The following is a 13,398-nucleotide window of genomic DNA, read 5'->3' on the forward strand; positions in this document are numbered from 1 at the left end:
TTGTAGGGTGGAGGAAGTGAGAATTTGGGGTCAGGGTTTCAATGTCTTTGAACAAGTCTAGCCTAATGCTATGTATCCCAATCGAATACATAGTGGGTTTTTTTGTTCTTTGTATGTGTAGATGTATTAGTTGTAGATGTATCATGTTGTCATGTCCTTTCTTGGCCCAGTCATGTTAAGTTTCCATTTAGATATTTAGGTACAAAGACATATTGCAACCCTCTCTTTGCATATTTACAGACAAAATTGCCTTATGAAATATCTATTTACAAACCATAGATAAGTATTTCCATACATCCTCTTCCTCAGACAAAAATAACATTGTGTGCTTGGCCAAGGGGCGTAGTGGTTAAGTTCCCGTGTTATGCTTTGGTGGCCTGAGGTTCACTGGTTCGGATTCCCGGCACAGGCCTCTACACCAGCAGACACTTAATGCACCACTCCTCAAGCCATTCTTGAGGAGTGGTGCATCCTACAGGCAAAAATTAGAGGAGAATTGGCTCAGATGTTATCTCAGGGGCAATCTTCCTCCCTAAGTGATGATGTGGATAACAATGTTGATGGAGAAGTAGATAACTGAAAATTCACTCTGGTCTTTGTCAAGTGCGTCTGGGTAAAGGGCACCTTGGAATCATAGGACTATAAAACTGAAAAACACTTTTCAAGCTCTCCATAATACAGATGAAGAAAGTCTAAAGAGGTTAAACTATTTGACCAAGATTAATTCCTGGAACTAGAGTGAGATCCACTAATTCTCAGTGGGTACATTGTCAAAACATGTCTAGCACTAAATAGCCAAGAGAGGGAAGTCTGTTGACTTCCAGGTAGAAATGGTTTTTGTTTTTGTTTTCTTTTTCACGTGTTTGTTTTCTCTCTCTTAGATGACTGCTTTGCCCTGACAAAGAATTTATCTGGTGTTCATGCTACACTTCAGAAGAGGAAAATGCTCCTGGAAAACATTATTGTGATTCAATGTAGCACCAGAGAGCCCAGTCATTTAAAAATGAGAATAGATAGAATAAGGTAAATAATATTAGAGAAGAAGAGAAAAATCTGTTATTTTAGTGAGAAATAACTTATACAATTTATAACTTTTAAATACGTTAGCTAGTGTGAAAAGATACTAGGTAACCATATGAAAAATATGTTTATATGAGCCAGAACTAGTTTAAACCTATAAGTAATTATTCTAGTCATAGGAGAAATGAAATATTTAAAATAATTGGATTTATGCAACAGGAAGCCATATGTAGTTATATAATTGAAAATTTATGTGGGATAAATGAAGAAGATTACAAAGATACACCAAAGGACCTAGAAGCTCTGAAGAAATGGAGAGATATACTACAATCATGAATGAAAAGAATATCCATTTTCCAAGCATCATTCAGATTCACTGTATTTAAAATCAACTTTTAAAATGATACAGTAATTGTTTTATAGACAATAAGATATCCCTTTGCAAAATAAAACATTGGACCATCGACTAACATTATTCACAAGGAAATCACTCCAAATGGATTATAAGGCTAAAATTAAAAGTAGAAATTCTCAGTGCATAACAGTGGTGGATGACAATACAGAAGAATATCCATGATCATAAAATTAGTGAAGTTATTCTTAATATATATTCTTAAAGATGTGTTGTTGAAAAGAGGGATGAGGAATATACAATGGACGATGGTATGGTGTCAGATTTTCTTTTAGAAACTGAATCTTGAGAGGAATATTTTAGTCTACAGTATTGGATAAAGAAATAGAAATCTGTGGTAATTAAACCTATAATGAAACGACAAATTTCAATAACAGTATCATGTATCAGTTAGCTTTTGCAGTATAACCATCCTAAAATTTGGTGACTTAAAGGAAGAATGACTTATTTTTCTCAAGATTCTGTGGGTTAGCTGGGCAGATCTTTGATCTGGACCTATTAATGGTTCAGGTGGGATTGGATGATCTACCATGGCCTTACTCACATATCTGATTGTTGACTTGAAGTCACCTGGAGTGATAGAAATGTGCAGTATGTCACTTACATATTGATGGTCACAGGTTTCCGAAGCGCAGCCAGAGAAAGAGAAGTACCAATGAGAAGGTGTTTTTCAAGCCTTTGCTTATGTCATTTACTAGTGTCCAATTGACCAAAGAAAGTTACAAGGCCAAGTCCACAAAGAGTCAAAGTGGGATGGTACTAACAAAACACACAGATGGAGGGAGAGGACTGATGTGTGGCCATTTTTGCAAGCTACCACAGATAATTTTAGAGGAAAATTAATCTGAGGTAATATTCATCTTTGTGTATTTGTGCATTTGAATGCCCGAGGATCATTGGACAAAGCCAAAGAAATGTAAAGCAATAAATTAATTGGAGATGTAAGGTAAATTTAGTTGGCACTTAAAGTCTGCTTGCAAAAATTTGGTAGTTTATTTTTCAGGTGTATGCAAATTATGGTAAAAAAAATACATGTTGATTATTTTCGCCTAAAGCATTTGTATGCCTTAACACTCTTGATGTGTTTCTCTCTGGCCTTAGGAAGATAATGCAGCACTTGGGGGCAAAGATGCAGTCTAATAGCCCCACCTTGGGGGCAAAAATGGAGAGATTCCCCACGGCCGGCATGACCTTGACCTTGGTGCTGTGGCAGATGGAGAGGAAGGTGACCCAGACACTGCAGAACACCAGCATGCTGAACGTCAGGAACTTTGTATCATGAAAGATGTCAGGCAGGTTCTGGACCAGGAAAGCAACAGCGAAGCTGCCCAGGGCCAAGGATCCCAGGTGTCCCAGGACACAGTAGAAGGCAGTGACTGAGCCCTTGTTGTACACGATGAAGATGTGGCCGTGTTCAGAGTGTGCATCTGTGTCAATGAAGGAAGGAGAGGTTCCCAGACAGATCCCACAGAGACTCAGCTGGATAAAGAAGCAGATGGGAATGATGAAGTTAGGTGCCCCTGACACCAACCACTGCCACATCCTTCTCCCTGGTGCAGTGACCTTGAAGGCCACAACCACAGTAATAGTTTTGGCCAAGACAGTGGAAAGAGCCACAGTAAAAACAACTCTAAATGTGATTTGTTGAATAATTAGGTAGTTGCGTTGGGTCGGCCAAAGAAGAGTAAGGAGCAGAAGGAGCAGAGGGTGAGGGAGATGAGCAGGATGTAGCTGAGAGTCCAATTGTTGGCCTTGATTATGGGAGTGTCCAAGTGCTTCACAAAGACCCCAGGGACCACTGTTGTGACAACAGAGAAGCAAGGAGCTCTGCAAGCCAGAGTCTTCCCTAAAGAATCTTCAAATGCCAGAAATGTCACAACTTTCATCAGACAGTGATTTCTCTCATTGTTTGCATACTGGTTTCCTGGACGCCCTATACATTGATCTCTATTTGAAAAGGAAAGGAAAGTCTTGGTGTTTCAGTCAGCCACTCTTCCACATTCCCAAGACCAAAAAACAGTCTCATTGGCACCATAGGGCCCACAGCCCACACCTTATTTGGTTGTGAGACACAAACTTGCATAGACAACTTAATAATATTCACATTAAACAGTCCCCTCCTATGTCGGAATTCTTTTAGCTTCAAGTAAGTGATAATCCATCTCTAAAAGTTCCAAGTTTGGGTCTTGTTTTAGTTGGATGTTCCCATAAACTTGAGGGATTAAGGGCGAATATTTTAGGTGGTGGGGATTTTGCAACACACCAGTGAGGTACTGGGAAATTGAGGCAGGAAAAGGAAGGCAGGGCATCAGGGACATCAAGTGCTTTACCACTGTGCTCACCTAGAGCTCAATCGCACTGGGGAGCTCTGTGAGCCAAGAAGAACACATGGGACCAAGTCATCTCAGCTGAGGGTGAAGCAGCTGCAGTGCCTATGCAGCCATGCCCATCAGCCATCATTCAAGGGCTGCGCCCTGGGCTATGAATTTGCATTTCGCAAACTTTTACTGTAAAGGGACAGAGAGCAAATATTTTAGGCTTTGTGGGCTATAGGGTCTCTGCCACAACTACTCAACTCTGACCTTGGAGCAAGAAGCACCTATTCTTATTGTTGAAAGTGGGCATTCTTTTCTCGTCCCTGTTTCTACAAATGATATTAGAACAATGCAATTACCGTAATTACAGCTTTTCTTTTTGAATCACTTTTCTATATAAATCCTGTTTCTCGATTTTTCTAACTTGATTTTTGTTTCGTAAAAAAGGTAGTAAAATTCTTAACTTTCAAAGTAAATTCCTTTGATAAAGTGGTTTGAACTGTTTTAAAGCTAAAAATTATTTAGGAAAGGATACAGACTTTTGTAATATTCAGACATTCCATTTGGGAAATTTAATGGCGCTAAATTTATTCATTTTCTTTTGCATTTCTCAAACACATTTTTAGCCAAAATTAAAACTATGCTTTGCATAACATACAGTAACTACCTACTTAGTATCCTTCCTCCATTTTACCTAGCTATTATAACCACAATTTTGAGTGAACAAAGCCGATTGTGACAGATCTAAGCTAATTTTTGCCAGAGTGTGCTCCACCTCACTTGTGGGTTATGCGCCATGGACATAAATCAATGACAATCTGATTGTATGGTCTCTTTCTTGCACTAAATAAAATGTGCATCAAATAGGATGCTATAGCTGACTCTTCCTCGTTCTTTCCCATGTGGATGCTGTGCAGTGGCAGACACTTGTAAAAATAAAATCCAACACACTAAGCATATTCAAGCAAAAGTTATATGGAGCCTGAGTCTTTGTTATCAAAATGTTGATAGAAAAAAAAGGCCTTTGCATCTGTCTATTTCTGAAACTCTTGTAACATAAATAACAAATGTCATGACTTAAGACCACTATGAGGTTCTCTATCACTTTCAGCTGAACGCAGTCTAACTAATGTACTTTGTGCATTAGATTTTTATGTTTTTGTGAGTGAGAATGAGATTTTAATACTGCATTATCAAACACTTTACTATTGATATGTAGGAAAATCATTACTATTGATACATTATTTTTATCTTTTATTTATTTATTCATTCATTCATTCATTCATTTATCTTTTGATTGAGGAAGATTAGCACTGAGCTAACATCAGTGCCAGTCTTCCCCTATTTTGTATGTGAGTTGCCACCACAGCATGGCTGATATGTGGTGTAGGTCTATGCCTGGGATTTGAACCCATGAACCCAGGCCACCAAATTGGAGCATGCTGAATTTTAACCACTACCCTACAGGGCCGGCCTGCTACATTATTTTAGATCCCATTAATTGATTAGATATTTTTGCATTGTAATTTAAAATATTTTTTGCATTATGTAAGTAAACACGGAAGCAGATTCCACTGGTTGCCTATTCATGACCCATCTGTCCCCTTCCTACCAGCAGCTCAGTTGTGCTTAGACATTCAACTTCCTCCATGAGGCCGTGTGATTGAGGGGAGGTTGACAGCTCTAAATCAATTATAGTTGGCCCCACTTGGAGGATGTGTTTTTGAGTGGCACTTACAGTCAAGAGGACTAGATGCCCACTCTTTTTGTCTTTTTGTTCGCTTGCTATGGTCTAATACTTTAAACAGCCATGCCTTTGAGACCATAAGGAGCCCAGCCTGTAGATTAAGCTGAGAACCAAAGATGATAGAGCAAAATATGAGAATATCATGTGTGCTCGATTATATTTTTGAGCTGCTGAATTCTCTAATCCTGGAGTCATTATATCTCTGGCCTTTTTTTAAAATTGTTTCACTTTTTTTGTAAAAAGTGATATTTATGACAATATTCATCAACTAAACAGCAAATGGAATGAAACATATTTCCTTCTCCATCTTTATAATGCAACAACTGTGATTTTATTTTTTCTGGCACAAAGAATCTTTGTAGTAAATTACTCTGGTCTTTTTTATGGGATATAATATTTGTTTTTTAAAAGGCACATTTAGTTTGTTTTCTTTTTAATTTACAGCCAGATGCATTCTAACAACAAACAATTTGTAAACATGCTTTCTCCTCCAGCCCGTTATTTATTTCTGTAATATGTTATTTCATGCATTATTTTACTGGACAGAACATTTAGCAATGTAAAGAGATAACTTTGGTAATAAGTATCTGTGAGTTGTTTGCTGTTTTGTTTGGTAAGACTGGAATATTGTACTTTAAAGATGATGGGCTTTTTTTTTTTCATTATGTGCCTATTCTGTCTTTTATCATCTCATTCCAGCCATATTAGTCCTATTCCAAATGTCTGAATATGCCAAATAAAAACATTTTCAAAACACTTTATTGAGGTGTGACTGACATACAAAAAGCTGTACATACTTAATGTGTACAACTTAATGTGTTTGGAGATAATATACACCCATGAAACTATCACTACAATCAAGTCCTTAACCTATTCATCACCTCCAAATATTTCCTCCTGTCCTCTTTATTTTTTTAATTTAACTTCCTTTTTTAAAATACTTTTTTTCTTTTGAGGTAGGAACACAACATAAATCTACCGTCTTACTAAATTTTTAAGTCTACAATACAATATTGTTAGCTATAGGCCCATGTTGGACAGTAGGTCTCCAGAAATTATTCATCTTGCATAACTTTGGTTGTTCAAAGTTCTATTGCCAAAAATCCCTCTTCGTCTTGAACTGAAAAATCCCACCATGGGGGGTGGATAGGGTTTATACCATATAAGTAAAGGAAAATGAAGAGAGAGAAGATAAAGAGAAAACAAGATAAACGGAAAGGTTTTCTTCTTATTAATGTTTCTGGCCAACACATTTTGGAGTACACTGCTTGCTGATGTCCTTTCTAGCCAGTCTTATCCTTCAGCCGGCTTCTATAGACTTCTCCGTGCAGACAATGCCAAGTATGTAGGGAGCCAGGAGGTGACCAAAAGAGTCACAGGAATCTGCAGCCCATCTGCAGCTCACTGGTGGGGAGGGGCACTGAGGCGTCACCTTGGCCTTTCTTTCCAAGTTCACATAAAGGAGGGTCGGTTCCTTCCTCAATATATGAAGGTGGAGATAAACCTCTTTCACAGAATGGATTATGGATAAATTAATGTGAGAGCCATGAAAAAGGCAGAGGAGATAGCACCATGATCTGAAGTAACTGGACATGTGAATTAGTAACCAATATAAAGAAGAGCTGAAGACAAGAAAAAGGGCTAAAATCCAGTTCTCAATTTTCTAAGATGGAAATGCAAGTCTTTCTTCTTCAAAAAGAAAAAAGTCATTGAACCCTTTCCTTTAAAATAAAATTGAAATAATTTTCAATTTTTGAAATTTGAAAAATTGCAAATAATGGTTTTAACCATGATGTCAGTACACAATAATGTGTAGCAATCAGCTGTTAAGTGCACTGCAAATTGTTCATTCCTTAACAATTATGTTATCAAAGTTTGCAATTGATATATATATTTTAGTAAATTGTAGACTGTGTGCAAATTTGTCACCATATTATTGACAATGTTACTCTTACATATGAAAGCATGACTAGGAGCGAGGGGGTGGTGTGACCCGAGATTGCTAGAGTCACAGCAAGAAAAGTCAAGAAAGTGCCATCAGGTCATTTGGACAAAAGAATGCTATATGGCTGCTGGGTTTATAACAGATTAATTGGAGAAAAACAAGTCACTACAGTAAATTATTGTCTACTTACCTCAGTCACCCTCTCCAAGAACACATATTTTAAAATGAGACAAGTTATTATATTTAAAATTACCGGTTCTGGCATTTTAGAAACTACATCAAATAATGATGTAAAAAATAGGTTACGAACATCCTGGTATCAATACCAACTACCATCTTTTACCAAAATAAAACTCTAATTATCACCAATTCATTTGCAATCTAGTCCTCCTCCAATATACAAAATCAACAACTTCAAATGTTTCATAACTCTTTTTAACTTTCCCTAAAATTTTAGAAGATAATATATCTCTTGGAAAAGTTCAGAAAGATAGAGACACAAGATGAAAATATTACCCTAATAAATGATGTAAAACACAAGATATGAACAACTGTTAAAAGAATTCTCTATGAAATTGATAATTCTACTATCTGTACACCTGCTTATTACCTATCAGTAATTTGATACATAAACAAATAGAATAGTGTATTTAATGGGATCAATTCTTTCAGTTGTGTGCTTTTCCTTTTAAAATTACATCTGCTTTTATGTGCTGGCTTAATTTTCAGGTGGTATCACATTAGAACACCGTCATCTCTGAAGATTTTTGCAACAAGGAACTCTACCTTGGCCCTTGATCAACTGTAATCTGTGTTATGATAAAATCAGAGCCCTACACGGAACAATGTTTCCTAAATCCTATATCCCGTGCGTTGTTCATGTCAGGGAGTAGATGCCACCAAGTAAACACTAAACAGTGTTTCAATAGCATGGGATATTAAAAGGAGTACATGCAGGGTTGAGTGTGGGACCCCATTCAGTGCCTCAGTGCCAAGAAGAAAGAGGTAAATGCATCCCTCCAGAGACTGGGATAAAAATAGGAGGTTATGAGTCCGAGGCTCCCTCTGCAGGCCATTAAGCAGGAACCTGGAATAAAACTGTTGACACCATGGATCATGGTTGGTTTTACAGGGAACTCACGAGGAAGTGAAGGACATGAAATAATGATAATTATAATAACAGCAGCAAACTCTTCTACTGAACCAGGCACTACACTCTGAATGTTAATTCTGTGCTTGAAGATACATTAACACACATAATCCTCAAAATATCCCGAAGTAGTAGATGTTGGTCTTTTCACAATTATATAGATGAAGAGACTGGGTACAATGGCTAGAAAACTCATCCAGGTTACACAGCTCATAAATGACAGAGCCCAAGCTCAATGCAGTTATGTTATGCTCTTTTACTACAACCCCAAGTTAAGTCTCTAACGACTATCTCCACTGGCAACTGCCAAGACCTTAGTAGTCCCGCCATGCAGGTAGGCATGGGCATGGCAGGGACCCGGCTGAGGGAGGCTAAAACACCCGAAGTGTGGCACAGCAGTTGTCAAGTGGCTTCCTCCTCTGACGGGGGTGAGAACACACCCAAAAAACTTGGCGGCAGGCACCAAGGCTCTTTCCTTCTGAGCTGGTCCTCCACGAAATGGGCCTGGAGCAGGAGGATGAGCGAATAGGCCAGCCTCTTTTGAAAAAAACAGGCGATCTGCGCCAGCCTTCCTGTCGCCCTGGGCGTGCCATATACGCCCTCAGGCAGAGGGCCTCACGCCTGCCCTCCATGGCGGATTTCTCGCCGGACCATGGTCTGGGCACTAGGATGGCCAGGCCTTCCCGACTCCAGAGAGGAGGCAGGGACCTGTCGCGGGAAGGACTAGTCCAGTATGGCCGTGGCTCCTTAGCCCTGGGGTGCCATATACCAGTCACGGCTCTTCAGACTCCACAGAGCCTTTCCTACACCTGGCCTGGCTGCAGTCGCAAAGTGAAGACATGGGGTGAGGCCACGACTTTGTCTTTTCAGGAAGAAATGAGACCAGGGATGAAGCAGCTGGCCCAGGCACAGCCTTGAGATTGAAGCCCGGTATGCCTGTGGCCATCAGGACGTGAACAATGTTTCCAAGGCAGGGAAGCGGCCTCCAAGCTGAGTGGGAGTGGGGGAGGGGAGGGAGACAACAGCTGAAGCCAAGTCCAGAAGGGCGGTGATGGAACAGCTGTAGCTGGGTGGCGCCAGCCGGTCAGAGCCTGGCGGGAGGGCAGAGACTTCACTGAGGACCTCGAGGCAAGCCCTAGGCCCCGGTGGTCGCGCATGCAACCTGGGCCTGTGTGGGGGTGTGGGGGGTTGAACCCAAGCCCACAGGGCTCCCGGAGAGGTCAGAGAAAGAAGGGTCCATGGGAGAAGTAAGTGAGGTGGGCAGGGGGCGCCACCTTACACTCCTCAGGTCCCTGAGGGAGAGAGAGAGAGACAGAGAGACAGAGAGGGAGAGAGATAGAGACTCCTGGCCTCTGAGTTGCTGCCTCCACCACTGACTGGTGCCAACTCACACGTCATCCCACTTCCACCCACCGCCCTCACGCCCACCCCGGGGCCAGCCCCACCACAGAGAGGCCAGTTCCTGCTCACCTCCGTACCGGCTCTTCCGGACCTGACCCCAGTGCAGGGGAAATGGTTCAGACAAGCCTTTACATGTCCCTTGGCATGACAATCATCTTCCTACCCTCTCCCTTCCCACAGGCCAACCCACGACATCCACCTTTGTCATTAGCTCAGGAGAGTATGCTAAATAAGAATCTCTGCCAGTGTGTGGAGAGACTCAGTTTCCCGTGTTTCTCCCATGGACACATGTTCTTCAGCTGGGTCTGATTTTCTCCAGACAACCTGTCTTGTTAAGGAATTGGCCAGCCCTAAGAACCTGTAGGGAAAGGGCAGAGGTGGATTATCTCTCTGCCCTCAACTGCCCCGAGCTGAGTCGGTCCCTCAGACCTGGCCAGGGGCAGCCCATCTCCAGGCGCCCTCTCCCTGGTCATCCTGGGACAGGCTAGACGGCAGCCCCACCCAACTCGCCACTACCACGACCATAGTCCTCCCTCAGGAGGCCTGGGCAGGACAGGGACCCGGGTCTGGCAGGCTGCCTGATGTCACCTCTGGCACACCTGTTGCCTGGCTGCTTCCTCCACTGACGGGGCCCAGCACAACCCCCAGGAGACTTGACGGCCGTCCCCAGGGCTATGTCCTCAGGAACTTGTCCCCTTGGAAGTGTCCTGGCCCTGGTAGCATGTTCAGCTGGTTGTGCAGCCTCCTTTGGAGAAAGCAGGCGACCCAAGCCAGCCATCCTCTCGCCCTCTGCCTGGCACCTTTGCACTCAGACATAAGGTCTCACTCGTGTCCTTCATCATGCTTTTCTCCCCAAAGCCATTTCCTGGGGTACTCTTAGTCTTACGTTACTGTTATGCTTGGTTTCCGTTTACTGTCAGTTTTAGGGTTAGGTTTCGTTTTTGGGTTAGTGTTAGGTTTATATTTAGGTATATGTTTCTGGTTAGGGTTAGGTTTATGGTTCTGGTTAGGCATAGGGTTATGATTCGTTTTAATAGTATGTTGGAGTTTAGGTTAGTGTTAGGGTTGAGGTTAGGCTTATGGTTGGTTGCCAGGTTTGGGTGAGATTTCAGGTTAGGGTTAGGGTTCAGTTAGCATAGCGTTATCATCTGGTTAGTGTAAGGGTTAGGGTTTCTGTTAGTATTGGGGTTAGGGTTATGGTTAGCATTAGGGTTATGGTTCTGGTTAGTGTTAGGGTTTGGGTTTGGTACAGGTTTGTTTTACGTGTAGGGTTAGTGTTAGAGTTTAGGGTTATGCTTAGGGTTAGGGTCAGTGGTCAGGTTCAGTTTAGCATTAGGGTTAGTGTTAGGGTTCGAGTTAGATTTAGGGTTAGGGTTAGGTGTAGTGTTAGTGTTAGTTTGCTGGTTAATGTCAGGGTCAGGGTTTGGTTTTGATATCGGTTTAGACTTAGGGTTGTGGTTGGGTTAGTCTTCAGGTTAGTGTTAGAGTTCTTGTTAGGGTTAGGATTCAGGTTAGTGTTCGCTTTAGTGTTAGGCTTTGGGTTAGGCTGAGGTTAGGGTTAGTATTCGGATTAGGGTTATTATTAGGTTTCAGGTTCGAAAAAGGCTTAGCTTTAGCGTTAGGTTTCTTGTTAGGGTTAGGGTTAGGGTTAGGGTTAGGGCTAGGGTTAGGGTTAGGCTTTGGGTTGGGTTCGGGTTAGGGTTGGGGTTAGGTTTAAGTTTTGGTTTCCGATTAGGGTTATGGTTAGTGTTAGGGTTCGATTTAGGTCTAGGGTTAGGGTTAGGGTTAGGGTTAGGGTTAGCGTTGGGTTTGGATTAGGGTTAGGGTTAGCATTAGGGTTAGAATTATGTTTAGAGTTCAGGTTAAGGTTAGGGTTAGCAGTAGTGTTCAGGTTAGGGTAATGTTTAGTTTTAGTGTTAGGGCTGGTGTTCGAGTTAGGGTTAGGCTTAAGGTTCAGTTTCGTGTTCTGGTTAGGCTTAGGGTTAGAGTCGGGCTAAGATTAGGTTTAGGGTTAGGGTTACAGTTCGGGCTAGGATTGCTGATAAGGTTAGGGGTAATTTTCATGTTAAGTTTAGGTTTAGGTTTAAGGTAAGGGTTGTTTTCGGGTTAGGGTTACGGCTAGGGTTCGAGTTCATTTTCCAGTTTGGGTTAGGGTTATGTTTTGCTTTGTTGGGACAGTTAGGATTAGGGTTACTGTTAGGGTTGTGTTAAGGTTTAGGGTGAGGTTAGTGTTTGGATTAGGGTTATGGTTAGTGTTTGGTGTCAGTATCAGGTTAGGTTTATTGTTAGGGTTCGAGTTAGCGTTTGAGTTAGGGTTAGGGTTTGGATTCGGGTTCGGGTTCGGGTTAGGGTTAGTGTTCACCTTAGGGTTAGGGTTAGTTTTAGGGGTAGGGTTGGGTTCTGGGTCGGTTTAGGGCTAGATTTCTGTTTAGGTTAGCGTTCCGATTTGTGTTCATGTTAGGTTTAGGGTTAGGGTTATTGTGAGGTTAGGCTTAGCTTTATTTTGAGGTTTGCCTTTGGATTAGGGTAAGGTTTAGGTTTCGGGTCGGGATAAGTTTAGGTTTAGGTTTAGTGTCGGATTAAGCTTCAGGTTAGGGTTAAATTTGGGGCCCGGTTTAGGGTTTGGGTTAGGGTTCGGCTTATGCTTAGGGCAAGGTTTAAGGTTAGGGTTGGGTTGGATTAGGTTTACTGTTAAGGTTCATGTTAGGGTTAGAGTTATGTTTAGTCTTAGAGTTAGTGCTCAGATTAGGGCGGGTTAGGTTTCAGGTTCGGGTTAGGGTTACGATTAGTGGTAGGGTTCGGGTTAGTGTTAGGACTAGAGTTAGGGTTAGGGGTAGGGTTAGGGTGAGAGTTAGGGCCTGCGCTGGGTTATGTTTAGGGTTAGGGCTAGGTTTAGTGTTATGGTTATTCTTAGAGTTAGATGATGTGGTTTGTGTTTCCGTTAAGGTTAGGTTTAGCAGTCGGGGTAGGATTAGGAATAGGGTTAGTGTTTGTGTTAGGACTGGTTTAGGGCTACAGCAAGGGCTAGGGATAAGATTAGGGTTGGATTACATGTAGGGTTAGGGTGAGAGTTAGGAGTACGTGTAGTGACAGGGTTAGTGTTATGGCAAGAGTTATCGTTAAGGCTGGGCTTAGGGCTAAGTTTAGTTATTACATTTAGGGTTAGGTTTCTTTTTAGGTTTATCACTAGATTTATTTTTATGGTTTGGGACGGGGCGGGTTTTGAGGTTAGAGCTAGGTGTATGATTAGGGTTAGGTCTGACGTTAGTGTCCTGTGTGCCTTAGGGTGGGACAATGGAAAGTGTAGGATTAGGCGTAGGGTTTTGGTTTGGGTTAAGATTAGGGTTAGAGTTAGGGTTATGCTAGCGTTAGGGTTACTGTTACAGCTAGGGCTAGGACTAGGTTTTA

This window comes from Diceros bicornis, chromosome 11 (assembly GCF_020826845.1).
Source record: "Diceros bicornis minor isolate mBicDic1 chromosome 11, mDicBic1.mat.cur, whole genome shotgun sequence".
Taxonomy (NCBI): domain Eukaryota; kingdom Metazoa; phylum Chordata; class Mammalia; order Perissodactyla; family Rhinocerotidae; genus Diceros; species Diceros bicornis.